Below are 17,196 nucleotides of genomic sequence, written 5' to 3'. Positions count from 1 at the left end.
AAAGAAAATCACATTTCTTTTCAGCACCATGGCTTGAATTTGTGCCAGATACAGTTCTCTATATCAAATTACCTTAGGCCCTCATCTAGACTCTTTCCATGTCTAGAATAAGATCAGAAGGTTGATACCAAGCATCTCTTATACAGGATTAGACATACCTTAAATGTTCAACTAGTTGAAGTTGCCATCAGATTTTAAATGATAACAGAAAATTTGTTGATATGATCTTAGTTGCAACCAAAGGAACATTGGTGATTAGCAGTATAACTTCTTGATCAGACATCACTAATATTGAGCTTCATAATAAGTGCTGTGGGCAAAAAACCACAGATTATCTATCATTTTCTTGTCAAAATGTTTAAACAAAAATAGGATAGTTGCTATATCTATAGATTTTAATTTTTGACAGTTCAATAATTGTTCTTGAATAAGTAAAACTCTAGGATATTTTGGTTTCCTATTTTCTTATTTTAAGGTATATAAAAACCAAAGGTTGAGATCAAGGATTGCCGTACCGGATTGAACCGTCCGGTACGGGACGTGCCGAACCGTCCCGGCGGAGAACCGAGACGGTTCCGGCATGCAAAACGGCACATGCCGGTGCCGGAGAAGAAAAAGAGAAAAAGAGAGAGAGAGGGAGGGAGGAAGAAAAAGAGGGAGGGGAATCCGCCGGAGGGCAATCGTGGCCGTCGGGTGGCGAAAAGGGCTCCCGCGGCTCCGCGCGGGGAACAGAGGCGATCCGGCCCTGTTTCTCGGGACTTTTTTTTTTAAAAAAGCCTTTTCAAAGTGAAGTCGGCATGGGTTTTGCCGGCTTCACTTCAGTGAAGCCGGCAAGGGTTTTGCCGGCTTCACTTTGAAAAGGCTTTTTAAAAAAAAAGCCCCGAGAAACAGGGGCGTATCGCCCCTGTTCCCCGCGCAGAGCCGCGGGAGCCCTTTCCGCCGCCCGACGGTCACGGCTGCCCTCTGGCGGATTCCCCTCCCTCTTTTTCTTCCTCCCTCCCTCTCTCTCTCTATTTCTCTCTTTTTCTCTTTTTCTTCCCCAGTTCGTCCGTGTTTTCCTTCGTCGGTTCGCCTCAGTTCGGAACGGAACAGAGGCGTGCCGCACCGTACCACCGGCCGGTCGATCCGACCATCGGTACTGGTTCCGCCAACCTTGGTTGAGATAGTCCAAGTGTACTTCACCTCGTGACTGAGTGATTCAAGTGCCTCTATATATAGCAATCCATAAAGAGCTGAGTCTGCAGAACTTGACTTTCAAACAAATCATTATGGAGTCTGTTGGTGCAAAAATCCGCTTGCGCCGGAGAAGCTGGAGTCGAGGGAGTCGCGGTCGCCGTCGGAACCTGCAAAAGAAGTCTAAACCGAAGGTGGAGTTGCTCCGGCAAGACCCTCCGACGCTCAAGTCAGCTCTCTGCCTCAACAAGAATGGAGTGCTCGAACGGAAATTTTAGTAGAGTTTCTAGGTAAAAACGAGACTTATGGAATAACGTATCTGGGGTTCCCCTTTTATAGGCGGAGGGGGCAACAAACTGATGGTGACGCCTGTAACCGTCTGGCAGTGGGCCGCCCATAATCAGGAAAAGTTTGTTGCGGAGAGTAGTGGGGTGGACCCGTGGCTATTACCGGGGCGTGCCACGTGGAGTCTGCCACGAGAAGCGGAGCGGCGTCCGTTGTCGCGACCTGCCAGAGGATAGAAGAATCGCACGGTATCCGTCGCAGGAAGTGGAGCAGGACCGTGGCCATTATTACGGCCTGCCAAGGAGTGATGGAGCCGCGTGGAATCCGTCGCAGGAGGTGGAGCAGGGTCGTGGAGTGATGGAACCGCGTGAAATCTGCCGCAGGGAATGGAGCAGAATCGCGGCTGTTACTGCAGCGCGCCAGGGGGCGAAGGTCTGTCGGCTGAAGTCCGACTGGAGTGTCTGGCGGAGAGAGGTAGTTAGCCATCTGTCCAAGAGGAGCTCGGAATCCAGCTTTCGCAGGAGTTCAGATGGAGTCTTCCTTCAGTCACAGCCGGGGGCAGAGCCCGGCTCCCGTAGGAGCCCGAGCGGAGCTTACCAGCAGTTGAAGTTGGTGACGGAGCCCGACTCCCGTAGGAGTCCGGGCGGAGTCTTCCTGCAGTTAAAGTCAGGTGCGGAGCCCGGCTCCCGTAGGAGTCCGGACGGAGCTTACCAGCGGTTGAAGTTGGTGACGGAGCCCGGCTCCCGTAGGAGTCCGAGCGGAGTCCTCCTTGCGGTCGAAGTCGTGGACGGAGCCCGGCTCCCGTAGGAGTCCGGGCGGTTGAAGTTGGTGACGGAGCCCGGCTCCCGTGGGAGTCCGGGCAGAGTCCTCCTTGCGGTCGAAGTCGTGAACGGAGTCCGGCTCCCGTAGGAGTCCGGGCGGTTGAAGTTGGTGACGGAGCCCGACTCCCGTAAGAGTCCGGGCAGAGCCCTCCTTGCGGTTGAAGTCGTGGACGGAGCCCGACTCCCGTAAGAGTCCGGGCGGTTGAAGTTGGTGACGGAGCCCGGCTCCCGTAGGAGTCCGGGCGGAGCCCTCCTTGCGGTCGAAGTCGTGGACGGAGCCCGGCTCCCGTAGGAGTCCGGGCGGTTGAAGTTGGTGACGGAGCCCGACTCCCGTGGGAGTCCAGGTGGAGTCCTCCTTGCGGTCGAAGTCGTGGACGGAGCCCGACTCCCGTAGGAGTCCGGCGGAGTCTTCCTGCAGTTAAAGTCAGGTGCGGAGCCCGGCTCCCGTAGGAGTCCGGACGGAGCTTACCAGCGGTTGAAGTTGGTGACGGAGCCTGGCTCCCGTAGGAGTCCGGGCGGAGTCCTTACGGTCGAAGTCGTGGACGGAGCCTGGCTCCCGTAGGAGTCCGGGCGGAGTCTTCCTGCAGTTAAAGTCAGGTGCGGAGCCCAGCTCCCGTAGGAGTCCGGACGGAGCTTACCAGCGATTGAAGTTGGTGACGGAGCCCGGCTCCCGTAGGAGTCCGGGAAGAGTCCTCCTTACGGTCGAAGTCGTGAACGGAGCTCGGCTCCCGTAGGAGTCCGGGCGGTTGAAGTTGGTGACGGAGCCCGACTCCCGTAGGAGTCCGGGCGGAGCCCTCCTTGCGATCGAAGTCGTGGACGGAGCCCGGCTCCCGTAGGAGTCCGGGCGGTTGAAGTTGGTGACGGAGCCCGGCTCCCGTGGGAGTCCGGGCGGAGTCCTTGCGGTCGAGTCGTGGACGGAGCCCGGCTCCCGTAGGAGTCCAGGCGGAGTCTTCCTGCAGTTAAAGTCAGGTGCGGAGCCCGGCTCCCGTAGGAGTCCGGACGGAGCTTACCAGCGGTTGAAGTTGGTGACGGAGCCCGACTCCCGTAGGAGTCCAGGCGGAGCCCTCCTTGCGGTCGAAGTCGTGGACGGAGCCCGGCTCCCGTAGGAGTCCGGGCGGTTAAAGTTGGTGATGGAGCCCGGCTCCCGTAGGAGTCCGGACGGAGTCCTCCTTGCGGTCGAAGTCGCGGACGGAGCCCGGCTCCCGTAGGAGTCCGGGCGGAGTCTTCCTGCAGTTAAAGTCAGGTGCGGAGCCCGGCTCCCGTAGGAGTCCGGACGGAGCTTACCAGCGGTTGAAGTTGGTGACGGAGCCCGACTCCCGTAGGAGTCCGGGCGGAGTCCTCCTTACGGTCGAAGTCGTGGACGGAGCCCGGCTCCCGTAGGAGTCCGGGCGGAGTCCTCCTTACGGTCGAAGTCGTGGACGGAGCCCGACTCCCGTAGGAGTCCGGATGGAGCTTCCTGTGGTTGAAGTCGGGGACGGAGCCTGCAAGGATCAATCCCGCTGAGAACTTCGACTGTGGGTATTTTATACCCAACACCAATCCCCCTACTTCCGAGTTTGAATTTCGAATGAAGGAAGTACAGAGAGATTGGCATAGCCGAAGTTGTCCCCTCGAATCCTGCGCACGACCGCCCCCAGATATTTTGGCATTAAATGTGCGCGTGCTGGAGTCTTTTCGAATCAGGGCGATACGAAGGGACCCTTCGAAATTCCCGCTGGTACACTGGCCCAGGTACGGCGCAATAATGGGCCTGCCAACCGTCAGCCGCTTTTAGCCGCCTGCCGCGGCGAGTGAGACACGTGTCGAGCGCGGGCCGGCCTGGGGGGATTCGCGATCATTATGGCACCGGATCCCAGGGTCTATTTAAACCCGTCCTTCCACCTTTAGGGGCCCTATTCCGCTCCAGAGTTCTACCAGTATCTACCCTTCCTTCGAGAGCCCCGTTTCGGTTGGCGTCTTCTCGGGCCATAAGCGCCCTTCGAGTCGTCCCTGTCCTCGCCCCTCTGCATCCCTCTGAGCGATCTAGATTAGTCCCAGAACCTTCATCTTTCTTCCCGCCACTTAGGGGCCTTTTCTTTGCCGTTTTTTTTTTTTTCTGTTGTATTCCTTTGAGTTAGTCTCCTCTGGCCTACCGTCCTTTGTCCTGTCCGTCTTCTTTGAGATCTTTAGAGTCTTCATTCGAAGTTATTCGAAATGTCTTCCGGCTCTTCCACTCCCAGCGGTTCCGGAGTTCTTCCGCCTCAACCCCCCAGGTCCCTCGTTCTGTAGATGAACTCGCATCTGGGGCTGGGCTTCGCACGGTTTTTGCACCGGGCGCCATTCCATGCTCCCTGACTCCGGATGAACTCCTTCTGATAAGGGTTCAGTATGGAGTTCCTCCGGAGTACGATCTGGAGCTGTCTGGCCCCTCCGACCGGGCTAGCACTCCCCCACCCGGTCGTTTTTGCCTGTATCAGGAGGCATTCCGTGCCGGACTCCGGGTTCTGCTTCCGTCCTTTGTTGTCGCCCTCTTCCGCTTCTTAGACATCTCTTTGGCTTCTGTTGCTCCGAATTCTTTTAGGTTTTTGATAGGGTTTCTCTCCCTTTGCCATGTAGTCGAGGTCCAACCGTCCCTCTCTCTGTTTAGGTACTTCTATACCGTCAAGCATCATCCTTCGGCGAAGGACTGGTGGTATTTCTCCCCTCAGTTCGGCAAGAAGGGGTTGCTGAAAGGTGCCCCCTCTTCAATCCACAACTGGAAGGAGAAATACCTCTTCGTCCACTGCCCGACCCTGAGGCTGGGCCTGCCCCCTTGGGGCTCTCTGAGGGATTCTGTCCGCCGGGCCCCCAGCCTGGGGAGGATGACCTCCAGGCTGTCCGGAAGCTTCTCGCCTATTCCGCCCCTTCCCTTCCCAACCTTCTGAGGGAGCAATTTTTGTTCAACATTGGCCTGAGCCCCCAGGATCCTGCGAGTACTTCATCTTTTCCTTTCTCTTCTTTTTCTCCTGTCCTTCTTCTTTCTCTCTTTCCTCTTTTTTTTTTGTGCCACTCCTTTTTCATTCTATTACTGATTTCTGATCTCTCTCCTCTTTCTCCTTCTCTCTTTTTTTTTTTTTTTTTTTAAGAAATGGACGCCGAAGCAGTACGGATGCTCGCCAGGGGCCTGAAGGCCCACAAAAGAAAGGGTGCCGCGGCCTCCGAATCGGCAAAGAGGGCCAGGGCGGAGGAGTCGAGCTTGGCCGCGCCCGTCCAGGCGGCTCCAGCGATCGACATTCCCTCGGACGCTGAACCTACGGCCCCCCGGGCTTCTTCGAGGAGTCCACCGATTGGGGCTCCCGTTTCGGGGGTCCGCCCCATGGAGGCGCCCGTAGTCGAGAGGGGGAAGAGAAGGAAGTCGGTGGCCCGCAGGGTGAGTAGTCGCCGAGCCACCGCGGACGAGTCCCTCTGCTCCGAAGAGGAGCCGGAGAATCCCTTTAACGACAAGGACTTGATCAGGCGGTTGATCGACGGCTGCATCCTGCCCGAAGTCGTCGAGAGGATCGACCGCGCCGATCCTGAGCAGCGGGTCTAGGACTCCCTAGGATCCTTCCTCGAGGTAAACAAATCTTCTTTTAACCGGCCATTCGGCCCTTGTTCTGATCCCCTTGTCGCCCTTGCAGATTGGGCACCAGCTCCTCGCCAATATCGAGGTGACGAACCGGGCGAGGAGAGACGCCGTTCAGGTGGAGGAGCGCTGTCGGGCCGAGGTCGCTCGCCTCAAAGAAAAGACAGCCGAAGTAGTCGCCCTCCAAGAGGCCCTGAAAAGAGAGAAACAAGCCCGGGAGGAGGAGAAGCAGACCTTAGAGGAGACGGTGAGAAAGGCGGAGGCCGAGGTCGCCAACTTGGCTGAGCAGATTCCAATCCTGGTCTCGGAGGCCAGGGTCCTTGCGGTAGAGGAATTCAAGACCTCCGCGAAGATGAGGGACCTGAACGTTCAATTCGGCCAGGAGGCGTTCATCAAGGGGTTCGAGCTCTGCCAGGAGAAGGTGGCCAGTAAATTTCCAGAGCTCGACCTCAGCTTCCTGGGTGAGGAGTCTGAAGACGAGGCCGGTCCCTCACCCGTTACCACTGCTGCCGCAGCCTCCCTTCTAGGGACGCCGAGTTCTCCAACCCCTGCCCCTGAGGTCTGAGACCTCCGACCTTGTATTTTTATTTTACTGCAATTTTTTTTCCTTTTTGTCTTCAAGAATCATCCAATCAATAAAGTTGAATTTCTTGTCGTGGGTGGCTTCTCCCTCCTCCCTTTCTTCTCTCTGCCTTTCTTTCTGTGGCGAGTCGTGTCTTGACGCTTTTGCCTTCCGATGGCAGTGTCTTGCAGAAGCACTTCTCCTGCCCCTGGGGATTCCGCTGAAGTCGACGATCCAGCGGCTGAAGAAGGAAGTCCTTCACTTGACAAAAAGGTCAAAGAAGATGGAAGGCGAGCTTCGCAGATTGAGGGAGGGTCATTCTGAAGCTACCGCGGAGGCCACCCACTTTCGGAATCTCCACGTGAAGGGGATCATGGAGTATAGCCGGAGGAAGGCGGACTTCGCGAAGGAGCTTAAGGAATGCAAGAAGAGCGCCAGCGGCCGAATTTGGGCTCAAGCTGCCAAGATTAGCGCTCTCAGGGTGGAACTGTCGGCTGCGATGGAGAAGATCGACCAGCTGGGAGGAAGTTCGTCCCGGCTCTTGGCCCGGGCTGACGGCGACCGGGAGTGGTCGAAGAAGGTCTCCGACCTTCAGCAGCAGCTTCAGGATGCCGAGGTGAGCTACGACGTGCATCGGGCCAGTTGGCGCAGGCAGGTAGAGGAATATAAAGGGAGACTCAGGATGGCGACCGACGAAGTCGCCCGTCTTCAGAGGCAGCTGGCTGACAGGAAGCTGACTTCTGCCCGGGATTCCAGTGAACTCGTCCCTGAAAGGAACCGTCGAAGGACTTTCTGTCGCCTTTGGGGAAAGGACGGCTGAGCTGCAGCAATTGAAGATCCAGCTGGCATACGAGCAGCAGGCCGTCACGGACGCGGAGGCGGAATCTGAGGTCCTAAGAAAGAGGCGTCGAGAGCGGAGACTGAGAGCCAGCGACTTCATCGGGCGCTCCAGGACGCACTGCTAAAAAGGAGAGAGCTGGAAGAAGAAATTGAGAATCTAAGGCAGTCCTGGATGAGGGGTGGAGCAGATAATCCTAGATCGGAAGGAGCAGAGCTTCCCTAGGGCTCTTTTTGTCCTTCTGTCTTTTCATTTATACATTTTCCCTTTTGTCGTTTTGCTTTTCTTCCTTTGGCCTTCTGGACTTTGTGGTGTATATTTCGCAAATGGAATGAAAAGGGGATTTTGTGTTACCTCGCCAGCATATTGTATTAAATTGTCGTCCGCCGAACTTCTCCTGTCGTTCGACTTGTCCGATGTTGACGTCGTTGGGGGGTACCCAGTCGTCGATGCGCTGGTTTGCTTTCCTCGTTGTTCACGGCCGCAGGCTCGAGCTTGGTGGTCCGAACTCCGCGTTGCTTTGGAGACGTCGCTGTCTTCTTGACCTGTATCGAGAGCCTTCTTAGAGGCCGGGGGTGTTTGGTAGGAACTTCCCATCTTTGTTGGGACGAGGTTCCTTAGGTCTTTGGCATGGTTTGTCCTTCATCTATTTCCGACGTTGCTCGTCGCTCTTCCTCTTTAATTTCTCTCCTCTTCTCAGAGTGAGGGCCCCCCCCTCGCCTTTTGCGGGGTTACGTAGGAGTGTGAAGGTGCCGCTGAGGGGCGTTTCCCCTTTATCCGATCTTGTCGGGCGGCCGGGCTTCGTCACTGTCAGGGCAAGGTTCTCCTCCTGTTCCCAACGGGGCTGCGAGGGCACATAAGGGCCATTGCAAGGGTCTCTCCCCCCATCCGGTCTAAAAGAACCGGACCTTCGACTTTGCTCATGTCAGGACGAGGTTCTCCTCCTGTTCCTGACATGGCTGTGGGGGCACGTTAGGGCGTCGTAAGGCCTCTCCCCCATCCCGTCTAAAAGAATCAGGCCTTCGACTCTGCCCATGTCAGGACGAGGTTCTCCTCATGTTCCTGACATGGCTGTGGGGGCACATTAGGGCGTTGTAAGGCCTCTCCCTCCATCCGGTCTAAAAGAACCGGACCTTTGACTTTGCTCATGTCAGGACGAGGTCCTCCTCCTGTTCCTGACATGGCTGTAGGGGCACATTAGGGCGTTGTAAGGCCTCTCCCCCCATCCGGTCTAAAAGAACCGGGCCTTTGACTTTGCTCATGTCAGGACGAGGTTCTCCTCCTGTTCCTGACATGGCTGTGGGGGCACACTAGGGTGCTGCAAGGCCTCTCCCCAATCCGATCTCAAGGTAATCGGACTTTCATTTTAGTTATGTTAGGATGAGGTTCTCCTCCCGTTCCTAACATAACTTTGTTTTAATTGTTTGAAGGGGTTATACCCAGTCGTGACAAATCCATGCCAAACGGGGGGAGCATGCCAAGTCGAAAGGAATTTAGATTCAAGGCGAAATCGTAAGCGATACATTTACAGGTTTCCCGGGTTCCATGGTTGTGGGAGGTCTGTTCCTCCTTGAGGCCCTCCGACGATGGAGTCGATAGTCCCGATTGGAGGCCCATCTCCGGGCTGCTCCTCCCTCTTTGACGGCTCAGGTTGCGACAGGGCCCTTGGCCGATCTTCTCTACCCTCGGGCCGGCGTCGGATGAACCTGTCGAGTCGACCTCGCCGGATGAGCTCCTCGATCTCGTCTCGGAGCTGGATGCATTCCTCCGTGTCGTGGCCGTGGTCGCGGTGGTAGAGACAGAACTTGTTGGGGTTGCGCTTCCCGGGGTGTGTGCGCATCCTCTCTGGCCTAGGGAACTGCTCCCTGACCTCCATCAATACCTGGGTCTTCGAGGCATTGAGGGAGGCGTAGTTGCGGAACCTCCCCGGTGGAGAGCCCCGCCGAACCCCATGATCCGGACTCCTCTGCCTGCGTACCCTTGGCGGAGTATGGGCACGCTTGTGCCCAGGAGGGGATCGAGAACGCGGCCGAGCTTCCCTCGGCCTTTTTTCGACTGCGGGCTTACTCGAGTCTCCCGCCTGCCGCTCTCTCACGGCCTCCTCATCCTTCATTTTGAAGGCTTCTTCCGCTCGGGCGTACCCTTCAGCCCGAGCCAACAAATCAGCAAAATCCCTGGGGTACTTCTTCTCCAGGGAGAACAAAAGGTCATTCTTCTGAAGGCCGCCCTTCAGAGCGGCCATTGCGACTGATTGGTCCAAGTTCCGGACCTCCAGCGCCGCGACGTTGAAACGGTTGATGTAGGCCCGGATGGACTCCCCTTCTCTCTGCTTGATATTGATGAGGGACTCCGAATCCTTCCGGGGGCGCCGGCTGCTGACAAAATGGGTCACGAATTGGTGGCTCATCTGATCGAAAGAAAAGATGGTACCTGACTTCAGAGCCGAGTACCAGTTTCTCGCCGCTCCCTTCAAGGTGGATGGGAAGGCTCGGCATAGAATGGCGTCGGGAGTGCCGTGAAGCAGCATCATCGTCCGGAAGGCTTCCAGATGATCAACCGGATCCGAAGTCCCATCGTAGCTTTCGAACTGAGGGAGCTTGAAGTTTGGTGGGATCGGTTCCTGCATGATCATTTGAGAAAAGGGAGGGTCAGTGCAAATATCTTCACCATAAGCGGGGGGAGCATGGCGGAGTTCTTCAATCCGCCGGTTCATCTCTTGGAGTCTCCGGTCTAGAAAATCCTCTCGACTTCGAGTCTCGAGGGTCCTCTGATAGAATGGGGGCAGGGATCTTCCAGGGGTGGAGTCGTGATCCGATTGAGGACTCTCCACCCTCGGGTTCGTTTTCCCAGGAAAGACGGGACGACTGGCCCAAGTGGCCCGCCCCGCCGTCGGATTCTGGTGTTCTGGCGACACCCTTTCCAGGCGCACTGATGCCTGCGGCTGCTGCTGCTGCTGCATAGCCTGCACAACTTCAGTGAGGCCTCTGACCTGCTGCGCTAGCAGATCAAACTGCTCCGCGCCGACCGCCGTCGCCGGAGGACGAGGAAGAGGTTGGGAAACAGGGGGTGAGGCCGGAGCCTGAGATCTGGCCGTGGATCGTCGCGTGGACGCCTTGCGGGAAGGCATCGAGCAAGGACCGAGTGGAGAAAGGAGGGGACGCCGGAAGAAACGCCCGGGGGCAGTCCCGTTGAGCGCTCCTTTAAGAACAAGGGTACTGAGAAGACATAGCCCCTTCCTCTAGCGCCAATCCTGTTGGTGCAAAAATCCGCTTGCGCCGGAGAAGCTGGAGTCGAGAGAGTCGCGGTCGCCGCCGGGACCTGCAAAAGAAGTCTAAACCGGAGGTGGGATTGCTCCGGCAAGACCCTCCGATGCTCAAGTCAGCTCTTTGCCTCAACAAGAATGGAGTGCTCGAACGGAAATTTTAGCAGAGTTTCTAGGTAAAAACGAGAGCTTATGGAATAACGTATCTGGGGTTCTCCTTTTATAGGCGGAGGGGGCAACAAACTGATGGTGACGCCTGTAACCGTCTGGCAGTGGGCCGCCCATAGTCAGGAAAAGTTTGTTGCGGAGAGTAGTGGGGTGGACCCGTGGCTACTACCGGGGCGTGCCACATGGAGTCTGCCACGAAAGCGGAGTGGCGTCCGTTGTCGCGACCTGCCAGAGGATAGAAGAATCGCGCGGTATCCGTCGTAGGAAGTGGAGCAGGACCGTGGCCATTATTACGGCCTGCCAAGGAGTAATGGAGCCGCGTGGAATCCGTCGCAGGAGGTGGAGCAGGGTCGTGGAGTGATGGAGCCGCGTGGAATCTGCCGCAGGGAATGGAGCAGAATCGCGGCTGTTACTGCAGCGCGCCAGGGGGCGAAGGTCTGTCGGCTGAAGTCCGACTGGAGTGTCTGGCGGAGAGAGGTAGTTAACCATCTGTCCAAGAAGAGCTCAGAATCCAGCTTTCGCAGGAGTTCGGATGGAGTCTTCCTTCAATCACAGCCGGGGGCGGAGCCCGGACGGAGCTTACCAGCAGTTGAAGTTGATGACGGAGCCCGGCTCCCGTAGGAGTCCGGGCGGAGTCTTCCTGCAGTTAAAGTCAGGTGCGGAGCCCGGCTCCCGTAGGAGTCCGGACGGAGCTTACCAGCGGTTGAAGTTGGTGACGGAGTCCGGCTCCCGTAGGAGTCCGGACGGAGTCCTCCTTGCGGTCGAAGTCGTGGACGGAGCCCGACTCCCATAGGAGTCCGGGCGGTTGAAGTTGGTGACGGAGCCCGGCTCCCGTGGGAGTCCGGACGGAGTCCTCCTTGCGATCGAAGTCGTGAACGGAGTCCGGCTCCCGTAGGAGTCCGGACGGTTGAAGTTGGTGACGGAGCCCGGCTCCCGTAGGAGTCCGGACGGAGCCCTCCTTGCGGTCGAAGTCGTGGACGGAGCCCGGCTTCCGTAGGAGTCCGGGCGGTTGAAGTTGGTGACGGAGCCCGGCTCCCGTAGGAGTCCGAGCGGAGCCCTCCTTGCGGTCGAAGTCGTGGACGGAGCCCGGCTCCCGTAGGAGTCCGGACGGTTGAAGTTGGTGACGGAGCCCGGCTCCCGTGGGAGTCCGGGCGGAGTCCTCCTTGCGGTCGAAGTCGTGGACGGAGCTCGGCTCCCGTAGGAGTCCGGGCGAAGTCTTCCTGCAGTTAAAGTCAGGTGCGGAGCCCGACTCCCGTAGGAGTCCGGACGGAGCTTACCAGCGATTGAAGTTGGTGACGGAGTCCGGCTCCCGTAGGAGTCCGGGCGGAGTCCTCCTTACGGTCGAAGTCGTGGACGGAGCCCGGACTCCTACGGGACGGAGTCCTCCTTACGGTCGAAGTCGTGGACGGAGCCCGGCTCCCGTAGGAGTCCGGGCGGAGTCTTCCTGCAGTTAAAGTCAGGTGCAGAGCCCGGCTCCCGTAGGAGTCCGGACGAAGCTTACCAGCGGTTGAAGTTGGTGACGGAGCCCGGCTCCCGTAGGAGTCCGGACGGTTGAAGTTGGTGACGGAGCCCGGCTCCCGTAGGAGTCCAGGCGGAGCCCTTCTTGCGGTCGAAGTCGTGGACGGAGCCCGGCTCCCGTAGGAGTCCGGGCGGTTGAAGTTGGTGACGGAGCCCGGCTCCCATGGGAGTCCGGACGGAGTCCTCCTTGCGGTCGAAGTCGTGGACGGAGCCCGGCTCCCGTAGGAGTCCGGACGGAGTCTTCCTGCAGTTAAAGTCAGGTGCGGAGCCCGGCTCCCGTAGGAGTCCGGACGGAGCTTACCAGCGGTTGAAGTTGGTGACGGAGCCCGGCTCCCGTAGGAGTCCGGGCGGAGCCCTCCTTGTGGTCGAAGTCGTGGACGGAGCCCGGCTCCCGTAGGAGTCCGGGCGGTTGATGTTGGTGACGGAGCCCGGCTACCGTGGGAGTCCGGACGGAGTCCTTGCGGTCGAAGTCGCGGACGGAGCCCGGCTCCCGTAGGAGTCCGGGCGGAGTCTTCCTGCAGTTAAAGTCAGGTGCGGAGCCCGGCTCCCGTAGGAGTCCGGACGGAGCTTACCAGCGGTTGAAGTTGGTGACGGAACCCGGCTCCCGTAGGAGTCCGGGCGGAGTCCTCCTTACGGTCGAAGTCGTGGACGTAGCCCGGCTCCCGTAGGAGTCCGGACGGAGTCTTCCTGTGGTTGAAGTCGGGGACGGAGCCTGCAAGGGTCAATCCCGCTGAGAACTTCGGCTGTGGGTATTTTATACCCAACAGAGTCCATCCCTTTTTTTCTTATGTTTGCATTTCTATCTTCACCCACTTCTGGTGCTCTTTTCCTTCTTCACTCCTTTCTTCCTTCCTTGTATGCGACTTCTCCAGGGGGAACATATGTTAATCAACCTCTTACTCTTTTCTACATCAGAAAACTGTCATTTCTTCTCTCTTATCAACTAATCTTGTTGATATTCATTAGCAAAGGTATAACAGAAGCATCATTAGAATTCCTAGATGCCCTTCTCTAATCTGGGGGCATAGAGATGGGGGGAGGGAGGGGTTCCCTCTTCATATGTACAGCTCTTTTGTCATAAATCAATTTCCTATCAAAGCATGTTCCACATTTTTATCAGATTCTTGATTAGCATCAATTAAAGATTCACAATGCAAATTATTCCACAAAGCAAGGAACTTGAATTCATAGAAGTCATTGAGTTTTGAAGTTGTATAAGATGAAATTAGAGTTGAAGCTATCAAAACAAGAGGTTCCACACCCTCAACCAAGAAAGATTAACACAACAACGATGTCTAAGTGTTGTTTCAAATATCTTTTATCTTAATTGTTATGAGACATGCACACACTCAAAGACACGTGCACATGTGCATGGCCTCGCACATTCATGCACACAAGTCTCCAAGTTCACAAAATGGAATTAGAGTTGAAACTGTCAAAACAAGAGGATCCAAGTTCTCAACCAAGAAAGATTGACACAACAAAGATAAGTTTGTATTTTTTTTCAAAATCTTTTATCCTAAACAATCATCATATACACATACACGCAAGATCGGCCAAACCATCCCAAACTGGGCAGTTCGGCCCATACCCCATATGGAGGAGAACCGGGACGGTTCCCCTCAGCTTGGAAATAAGCCCGAATCCCACTGAACCAGTAGTTTCATGTTGTACCAGAATGAACCAAGCAATTTGCATTGGTTCGGGCATGCATAACGCACCACCATCTCCCCCCCTCCCCACCCCCAAACCCCAAAAAACAAACCACCTCCCCACGAGCTCTCAGTGCCTTCAACCCCCTCTAACACCCTGTTTTTATAAAAGAATTTGAAAATTGGCCTGGTCTAGCTGTGTTCATGGATTTCAGCATGGATTTTTACTAAAATCAGGTAATGCCACTCTCCACTCTTTATTTCTGTAATTTTTTTTTAATTTTGAGGCCAAAAAAACTGGCTGTAAATTGAAAAAATAGGGTAAAGCCATGTAAATTTTCATATATTGTTCTCATTTCACAGTATGTTGGAAATCTAGGGAAGATCTACACAATGACACCAAGATCCTAGATTTTCATTCGATCTGTAATTTTTAAATTAGAAATATACATTTGGATTTAAAAATTAAAAAAAATAAAAATTCAAAAAATACTGTAGAATCAAAATTATGTTTAGGGGTAGGAATGCCTCTCTCTAGGAAAATTTCATGCCATCTTTTCAAGTTTAGTATGAATGCCACTCTCCATAAAATCAGAAGTTTATGATGAAGATGACCCACACTCTACAAGAGACAGTACCACTCCATGAGATTTTTAGATGTCGTTATATATTTTAATTGACTTTATATTCTATATTTTATTGATTTTCTTTATGTATATAATGATTTATGTATTTTAATTGCATTTACCACTGAAATTATAGTCATTTTATACACAACAAGCATGAAGAAAAGAAACGTCGCATTAAAGAACATCAAAACACCTCAGGAAAAAAAAAATAATGTTCAAATCACTCAAAAAAATCATGTGCTGGTTCCAAGCAAACACACCTAACCATATAGTGTCAGTACGGTATCGAATTGATACCATACTGTACCAATAGTTGGCCTATAAGGGTTCCGATATCAGTTCAGCCTACCTTGCATACATGAGTTTCCAAGTTGTACAAGATGGAATTAAAGCTGAGATATTAACAAGAGATTCCATGATCTCGACCAAGAAAGATTGACACAACAAGTATTAGTATTTTTTGAATTACTTTTATCTTAATATCTTATCACACACACATATATGGAGTAAAGGCTTGGAGGCCAGCCTCCAAACTCCAAAGACTGAAGCCTACTTATTTTCTTGTACTTGGGCATTTCTCTTCGTCCAGCATATCCAACAAATAGGAAAAAAAACCAAAAAAATCTAGTGCTATGTACCTCCATTCTCTTTGATGGGTAATTCCAACCATGGTTTTTAAGTGCCAACACTAGCAATAGCACCTCATCAGCATCACACCGATTAAATCATTTTTTCAATTAGAAGGATGTCTTCGGTTCTTAAGTCTTTTTTTTTTTTTGTTTCAACACAACTCGATAGAAGTCATGCTGACCATGACCACAAATCACACCAGTAGCATCAGTTGAACTTTGATTGTGACCATGTCATACATAAATGGTATTCTAGCCATGCTACTTGGTTATAGCTATGCACTTAGAAAAAAAGAGGTCATAGGGAATTCGTAGAGGTTGTTGACAATATTGCATCCAAATGGACTTCAAGCACCATATCTTTTAAGGGTAGATGAATAATTTTGCCAATACACATCATATGGAACAGAAATATATCAAAGTTTAGGTCCATAGCTACAGTTTGAATCAGAGGATCTGAAAGACGATAATAAAACAGAGTATTAATTCTTCTGCAGCATTTATCTTTATCATGGACTTGTCCAAAGTGCAATTTATGGAGTTCTTAATCTAATTCTAGTTGTTTGATACCTTGAATCATCAACTCACACTACCAATTAAATGATGGAAGATCAACATCATGCTGATAGATGACATATGACAGATCTATAGTTGAATCATTTGATAGAAAATCCAACTAAAAATTTCTCAGCAATAAATTAATACTACAGAACAATATAAAAAAGCAAGACTGACTACTTTTATAGAACATTATAAAATAGTATCATGAGTGGGATGTACAACCCAATCACACACATAGAAATTGATGACATATAATCTCATCAAGTAATCTAGATTATTGATTAACAATCATGTGCAATACGATAATTATTATAAACAAAGCCACTTGACTCATTGATATCACTAGAGAATTAAAAAGCTGATGGATTTAAAGTTCTTGAGAGCTCTTGAAATATATGAAGCCCACCTTATTGGCGGTACCATGTGGTATACATAAACAAGATTTTATGTCCCAGCGGGACAGGGGACATTCCGGCCGACCCATTCCATTCCTATGAGAAAACAGGACCGGGAAGGGATTGGAACTCCAAAACCCATCCATGTGAGGAGAAGAGAAGAAATAGGAAAGAAATGAAGAAAATATAAAAAGAAGGAAAAAAGTGAAAGGAAAGAAGAAAATGAAAAATGAAAAAAAGAAAGGAAGAAGAAGAAGAAGAAAACGGAAAAAAGAAAGTAAGGAAGGGATAAGAAAAAGTAAGAAAAAGGAAAGAAAAGAAAAGAATGTAGAAGAAAAACAAAGAAAAGAAAGAAGAAAAACATAAGAAAAGGAAAGAAAGAAAGAAAGAAAGAAAGGAAAGAAGAAGGGAAGAGAGAGGGAGGATATCTACCGGGATGCATGATTGGGACAACCACTGAGAAGGGCCAAGACAATGAGGCATCCCATTCCATGGAGAAACTAGAACACCCTTATCCCATAGGATTTAAAACCTTGTACACATATATATAAATAGCATGATGTTATCTTCCTTTTTTTTTTTGGGGGGGGGGTGGAGGGGGGATATATCTAGAAGTATTTTAATTATTTGATTTTAGACATATGATGAAAATGGAAAAATATAAAAGTTCATTAGTTTATGTCAGACATGATAAAAATGAGAAAATTTAGACCTAAGCCACACAAGAGAAGGGAGAAAAATCTCTATATATCCCACATGATAACCATCTTTTTACGTGCCAACATTGGTTTTGTTACTTCTTGAGAAACAAAGAGTTAGAAAGAACTACCATAAACTAAGGTTTCACCTAGAAAGAATGACCAGAAAAATCAGAAAGAATTGACATGTCAGTTTTCCCTCCTCTAGAATATAGAGAAAAAGGAACCCAGAAAAAATTTACGTATGAGATTAAAAAAAAAAAGTGTGTATATGCAAATCCACATCCTCAAAGAGATCTTAAAATATAAAATGCTGCCAGAAGGGTCAAGCATGACCATATGAAGTGCAGTGATATTCCTGAATACAAGGTGTATCATAAAAACCAAATTCTTCAATGCTAGTTTATGGCAATGACCCAACA

At 52.4% G+C, this 17,196-nt stretch overlaps 1 protein-coding gene across 2 annotated transcripts in view; it reads right to left on the bottom strand.

Annotated features, from left to right (window-relative positions):
- LOC105032943 (E3 ubiquitin-protein ligase IPI1) overlaps nucleotides 1–17,196 on the bottom strand; it is a 130,302-nt gene that overhangs the window by 75,159 nt on the left and 37,947 nt on the right. The window lies entirely within an intron of this gene.

Source organism: Elaeis guineensis, chromosome 8, assembly GCF_000442705.2.
Source record: "Elaeis guineensis isolate ETL-2024a chromosome 8, EG11, whole genome shotgun sequence".
In the NCBI taxonomy this organism is placed as follows: Eukaryota; Viridiplantae; Streptophyta; class Magnoliopsida; order Arecales; family Arecaceae; genus Elaeis; species Elaeis guineensis.
The sequence above is the reverse complement of the archived record's forward strand: the minus strand, read 5'-3'. Positions and strand labels throughout refer to the sequence as shown.